At 41.7% G+C, this 6,629-nt stretch overlaps 1 long non-coding RNA gene across 1 annotated transcript in view; it reads right to left on the bottom strand.

The window, feature by feature from the left end:
- LOC116086410 overlaps positions 1-2,972 on the bottom strand; it is a 31,236-nt gene extending 28,264 nt beyond the window's left edge. Inside the window, exon 1 of the long non-coding RNA XR_004116911.1 lies at positions 2,872-2,972. This is a non-coding gene — a long non-coding RNA (uncharacterized LOC116086410). The remainder of the gene's footprint in view (positions 1-2,871) is intronic.
- Positions 2,973-6,629: the final 3,657 nt, after the last annotated feature.

Below are 6,629 nucleotides of genomic sequence, written 5' to 3'. Positions count from 1 at the left end.
CAGCATCCAATGAGATGATCATATGATTTTTTTTCTTTGAGTTTGTTTATGTAGTGGATTACATTGATAGATTTCCATATATTGAACTATCCCTGCACACCTGAGATGAAGCTTATTTGATCATGATGGATGATCATTTTGATGTGTTCTTTGATTTGGTTTGCAAGAATTTTATTGAGTATTTTTGAAGTTTTCTTTCTTTCTTAGGTCTTTGTGTGGTTTAGGTGTCAGAGTAATTGTAGCTTCATAGAATGAATGGGGTAGAATACCTTCTGTTTCTATTTTGTGGAACAGTTTGAGGAGTATTGATATTAGGGCTTCTTTGAAGGTCTGATAAAACTCTGCACTAAACCCATCTTGTCCTGGGCTTTTTTTTTTTTTTTTTTTTTTTTTTTTTTGGTTGGGAGATTATTAATGACTGTTTCTATTTCATTAGGGGATATGGGACTCTTTAGATAATTTATCTGATCTTGATTCAACTTTGGTATCTGGTATCTGTCTAGAAAATTGTCCATTTATCCAGGTTTTCCACGTTTGTTGAATATAGGTTTTTGTAGTAGGATCTGATGATTTTTTGGATTTCCTCAGTTTCTGTTGTTATGTCTCCCTTTTTATTTCTGACCTCATTATTTAGGATACTGTCTCTGTGCCCTCTAGTTAGTTTTGCTAAGGGTTTATCTATTTTGTTGATTTTCTCAAATACCCAGCTCCTGGTTTGGTTTATTCTTTGTATTGTTCTTTTTTATTCCATTTGGTTGATTTCAGCCCGGATTATTTCCTGCCTTGGACTCCTCTTGGGTGAATTTGCTTCTTTTTGTTCTAGAGCTTTCAGATGTGCTGTCAAATTGCTGGTGTATGCTCTTCCAGTTTCTTTTTGGAGGCACTTAAAGCTATTAGTTTTCCTCTTAGGACTGCTTTCATTGTGTCCCATAAGTTTAGGTATGTTGTGGCTTCATTTTCATTCAACTCTAGAAAGTCTTTAATTTCTTTTTGTTGTTGTTGTTGTTGTTGTTTTGTTTGTTTTTGTTTTTTGAGACATGTAGCCCTGGCCGTCCTGGAACTCATTCTGTAGACCAGGCTGGCCTCGAACTCAGAAATCCACCTACCTCTGCCTCCCAAGTGCTGGGATTAAAGGCGTGTGCCACCACCATCAGGCAGTCTTTAATTTCTTTATTTCTTATTTGACCAGGTTATTATTGAGTAGAGTGTTGTTAAGCTTCCACGTGTATGTGGGCATTCTATTGTTTATGTTGTTATTGAGGAGCACCCTTAGTCCATGGTGATCTGATAGGATGCAAGGAATTATTTCAATCTTCTTGTATCTGTTGAGGCCTGATTTGTGACCAATTATATGGTCAGTTTGGAGAAGGTACCATGAGGTGCTGAGAAGAAGCTATATCCTTTTGTTTTAGGATAAAAAGTTCTATAGATGTCTGTTAAGTCCATTTGTTTCATAACTTCTGTTAGTCTCACTGTGCCTTTGTTTAGTTTCTGTTTCCATGATCTGTCCATTGCAGAGAGTGGGGTGCTGAAGTCTCCCACTACTATTGTGTGTTGTGTAATGTGTGCTTTGAGCTTTAGTAAAGTTTCTTTTATGAATGTAGATGCCCTTTGATTTGGAGCATAGAGGTTCAGAATTGAGAGTTCATCTTGGTAGGTCTTGCCATATGTTCTAGCTTACAGCAGTTTTCTTTGTCTCTTAAATATACAAAGTTCTTTCTTACCCCAAGCTCTTTGTATATGCCCATTCTGGTATGTTCTTTGCCAGACATAGCCAGCCTGACCCACTCTTTACATCCAAGCTTGTGTTACCTTCTCAAATAGACACCACAGTTCTATGTTTCCTGAGGCACTATTTGTAACAGCCAGGAAATGGGATAAACCTGAATGCCTTTCGGTGGAAAAAAATAGAAAACAACTAAACTATAACAACAAATCTTTTGGTGTGGCTTGTAGTAGTAGCCCATCTCTATAACTCCAGCACTTGGGAGACTGAGGCAAAAGGATCACTCCAGGTTCCAAGACAGCCTGGACTCCATGGAGTTCCAAGCCAGCCTGCACCAAAAAGTGAGCCCTGGTCTCAAAGGCATTTATACACAATGGGATATTAATCTGACATTTTAAAGAAGAACAAATTCCTGCCATGCACAACAATAAGTGAGACATGTACTCACATTTAGGGAGACCTTGAAAAAGTTGATCTGAGAGGAAAGGAATGGTCACTAGAGGCCAATGAGTGAGGTGAGGGGTGGAGGGATAGAGAGAAAGTAGTTTATGGATTAGTAGCCACTAGTGTTCTATATAGCACAATAGAATACATAGTAATAACTAATATTTCAAGATAATAAATGCTTCTGATATACCCAACACAGATAAACAATATTTGAAATGACAGAAAGGACAAATCCTAATGTGATCATTACATATTATATACATGCATAGAAATGCCATACAATATTCAAAAATATAGGTCATCATTGAAGGTAAATTAAAAATGTGGGCCTAGGATCAACAAATTAACTCAATGGATAAAAGTACTTCCTACATAGGCCTGGTGACCTACATCTGACCCCTGGAGTCCATTTAAAGAAAGGGGAGAACTGATACACAGAGCTATCCTCTGATATGCACACATGCACCATGGTGCTTGCAAACACGATGATGATGACAAGATGGTGACACCAACAACAAATATTAAAAGTTCAAAAATATTTTCCTAAGAAGGGTTTGTTTTCAACTGCCATGAATCACTACACGATGCAATCACCCTAAGAGCTGACATCTCATATCACAAATGCACAGGAAATGACTCTTTACTGAGAAGCTGTCCATGTTTTTCACGCATGCGCAATGCTTACACTTTCCGCTTACCTTCCGACAACACACTTTCAGACCGAAAGTATAAAAACATAAAGATGAAACCACATAAAATAGCGCAGAGCTCTCTAAAACCTTTACGTAACGTCTGCTCCAATACTGGAAATATTATGAAGATGAGAAACACGGCAGAGTGGATTGTGAGGTTTGTGAGGACCATTGGAAAATTGAGGGTAAGGGAACAAACAAACAAACAAAACCTTGACAACCTGACACAGCGTAATCGAGATCCAGGTTTTGGGGTGGTACAGAGGCAGCCCCGGGAAAAGTGGTTGGCTGGCTTCTGTGATTTCTGAGGCCATTTTGAAGTCGTGCCTTTTTCTCCTAGCATTTGACACTTGTTGGGAACAGGTTTGCGTGCTTTTTTAGGTCCTCCATTTGAAAATGTCCTGTGACTTTTATATTCCCGTGTAAGCATACCCTGTTTTCTGATCATCTGCACCATGCTGCATTCTGGGGATAGACAGAAACCCAGGCCCGATGCGTTCACATGCAGGCTGCTGATTGGTAAAACTGAGGCGGACGCTCAAAGGGCAGAGCCTCAGCGAAACGGCCTTCTTACCCTACTGTGCCCGGAACTGCTTCCACTCAGTCGGTCACTTCACTGGCTTCTTCAAGCAAACAAGGCTTTCATTCCTGAAAAGCTCCTGGAACTTCATCAGCAGGAAGGAGTGCCAGTGAAGACAAACGATGCATATTTTAATTGATGTTTCATCGTTGAAATATTGCAGGACCAAGTACTCATCTGAGTTTTCTGCCAAATGCTTTGGGCTGACTGGGAAAAAAGATATTTAAATTCACTTCAGAACCGTTGATGGTTCCCAGCTCCAGTTGCTTCACAAGACTTTAGGAATTCAGTTGAAATCCTCTTTCCCAAAGGTATTTCATACCTACATACTCCCAAATAATTCATGCCACCTCCAACCCCCACTACTTACTTGTTCTGCCTAACAGACTACAACTCTCTCACCACCCTAAGAGCCCTAACCCCAATAAACCTTAGATTTAGCTCTCTAGCCCTCTCTATGGTCTGCCTTCCTCCAGTGGAAGCCTCAGTTTGGGGGATTTCAGGTTCAAGATTTCAACCTGTGTAATTTGGAATTGTAATCTTTTAGGACATTAAGCTTTGACTTCAAAGATTTTGGACTTTAGAAGTTTTAAACATCAGGCATTTTGCTCATTAGGACCATAATATTCCAAATTAAAGCAGTTAAATTTGTGTCTTTCAGGGTTATGAAAGAAGCAGATATTCTAATACAACCTAAAGACAGATATTCAGGAAAAAAAAAAAACTTGAAGTGAGATTTCTTTGCTCAGGATTGAACCCAGTACCTTGTGCTTGCTAAGGAAACACTCTACCACTAAGGAATTGGCCTAAATCCTCAGAACCCCTGCACATATTCAAACATCTTACTTTGTTTTGTTTTGTTCTGTTTTTGACAGGGTCTCACTACATGGGCCTGGCTGGAACTTGGAACATAGACCAAGCAGGCCTCAAACTTACAGAGATCTACCTGCTTCTGCCTCTGGAACACTGGGATTAAAGGCATGTGCCACCAGGTTTTGCGTTCTTATGTAACTGAAGATGGTAGCTGACTTAGCTCATGCTGTGGTTGGAGGCACAGGGGACCTGCCTCCATCCTTCCTTCTCTCAGCTCTTACCAAGTGGTGCTCCACAGAGTAAGTAGAAATTCTCCAGTGTCTAGCCCAATTGGAATTTGAAGTTTTCTGAAATCCCCAAGACAGAATTTCAACGAAGAGCGATGTGGGTAAAGCTAGGAAACGGCTTCTACTGAAGATGATTTAGCCCAACATCTCTCAAACATAAATGACCGAAAGGTCCCCCCATCCTATAGAGAGAGCTTCATGCCCATCAGCACCCGGGGCATACACCCCGTGCACAAGCGCAAGCATCAGAGAGACGGGGCTGAGTTAATCGCAGCTAAAAGGTTACGTCTGAATATTTCATACGCCGTTAGAAGTCCCTATGCCTTTGCGTATGCATATTTTCAGAGCTTTAATTGACTGGCTGCTTTAAGCTGCTGGCTGTGCTCATTTTGAAAGCACTCAGCTATCACTGAAGGAAAATAGCCCAGCAAGATTGCTGGGCTGCTCCTCACTTGAAGTATTCCTGGAGGCTTGAGACATGACTTCCCAGGCCTGCTCCAATCTGCAGGAAGAAGTGTCGCCCGGCCAGCTTCCTCGACCGTGGTAAGACAACAGCCTGCGGAGAGGTCTCCTGGCCTAGCAGAAGGACCCACAGAGTGGCCAAGACCATCAATAAGCAGTGGTAGAGAATCCAGGGGTAGGGAGTCCAAAATGACCGGGCCAGAGAAAGATGCTCACCAGGAAGAAGCGGGAAGGCAGAGGGGCAAATACTCAGGAAGCCACTAATGAGGGCCGTTAGAGACTGGGCGGAACTCAGGATCCTAGGGAAGATTTGGAGAAGTGAGACTCTGAAGGGGTTCTGGAGTGAGCATGTTAGGTTCAGGGCCTTCCTTCCTCATGGGGGGTGGGCTTGGCAGGCTACCAGGTGTTTTTGCCTGCATTGTGCTGTCTGTACAGCTGGGAGGCAGGAGTCTGGATCTCACGGCCTAAAGTCCAAATGAGCAAGCTCCTTGTGTTTTAGATTCCTGACTTTGAGCTAATTACTCGTCTCCCTTGAGCCTTGGTTTCTGGGTATGTAAAAAGAGGCACAATAATTTCTGCCTCTTGGATGTAGTTGGTGATTTTAATCAGATAAGGAGTGTAAAAACACTGACACGATAATAGAAGTGCAGCCAAATATAGATATGATTGCTACAGGTACCACAGGTTTATTCATTTACTGAGCGCTTTCAATGTGCCAGGCACCGGGTTAAATCCTTCAAGACAGTCGCTTGTTTAAGCCCTCTTGAGGACTTCCAAGGTAAATGCGATCATAACCTTAATTTTATACCATACAAAATCCATGTCTAAGGATCCAGGATCTAACAGCAGTGTGAACAGAGAAAACATTTTCTGTTCCACAAATACTGACACAAGGCCATGGCAGACAGGCGCATTAACAGAACACAGGGAACTCTCTGGAGTGAGATGTATAGTCAAGCAGCTACCCCTTCTCCCACATTAGTTTAACAAATTATTTTTAATATTCATTTTGGTTTTTTGAGAACTTCATACCATATATTTTGAGCATATCCTTTCCTTTCCCCAGACCCTCCCCAATTCCCATCCACCCAACTTCATCTTCCTTTGAGCTCAATTTGCATACTCTGCCTGAGAAAATCTAGAAATCCTGTTGGGCAATCTATCCAGTTTTCACTAGGAAGAGCAGAGTGTCTGCCCAAAGGGGACTGTCTTAGTTAGGGTTTTACAACTGTGAAGAGATACCGTGACCATGGCAATACTTATAAAGGAAAACATTTCATTGGGGGCTGGATTTAAAATTTTCAGAGGTTTAGTCCATTGTCATCAGGTCGGGGAGCATGGTATCTCACAGGTAGACATGGTACTGGAGAGGTAGCTGAAATTGTTACATCTGGATAGACAGGCATTGAGAGAGAGAGAGAGAAAGAGAGAAAGAGAGAGAGAGAGAGAGAGAGAGAGAGGAGAGAGAGATTGGGCCCTGCTTGAGCATTTAAAACCCCAAAGCCTACCCCCAGTAGACATTATTTTCTTCAACAAGGCCACACTTATTCCAATAAGGTCACACCTCCTAATAGTGCTGTTCCCTACGCACCTCTGAAGGCCCTTTTTATTCAAATCATTAC

The sequence above is a fragment of the Mastomys coucha genome, unplaced genomic scaffold, assembly GCF_008632895.1.
Source record: "Mastomys coucha isolate ucsf_1 unplaced genomic scaffold, UCSF_Mcou_1 pScaffold12, whole genome shotgun sequence".
In the NCBI taxonomy this organism is placed as follows: domain Eukaryota; kingdom Metazoa; phylum Chordata; class Mammalia; order Rodentia; family Muridae; genus Mastomys; species Mastomys coucha.
This window is presented reverse-complemented; position numbering and strand designations above follow the sequence as displayed.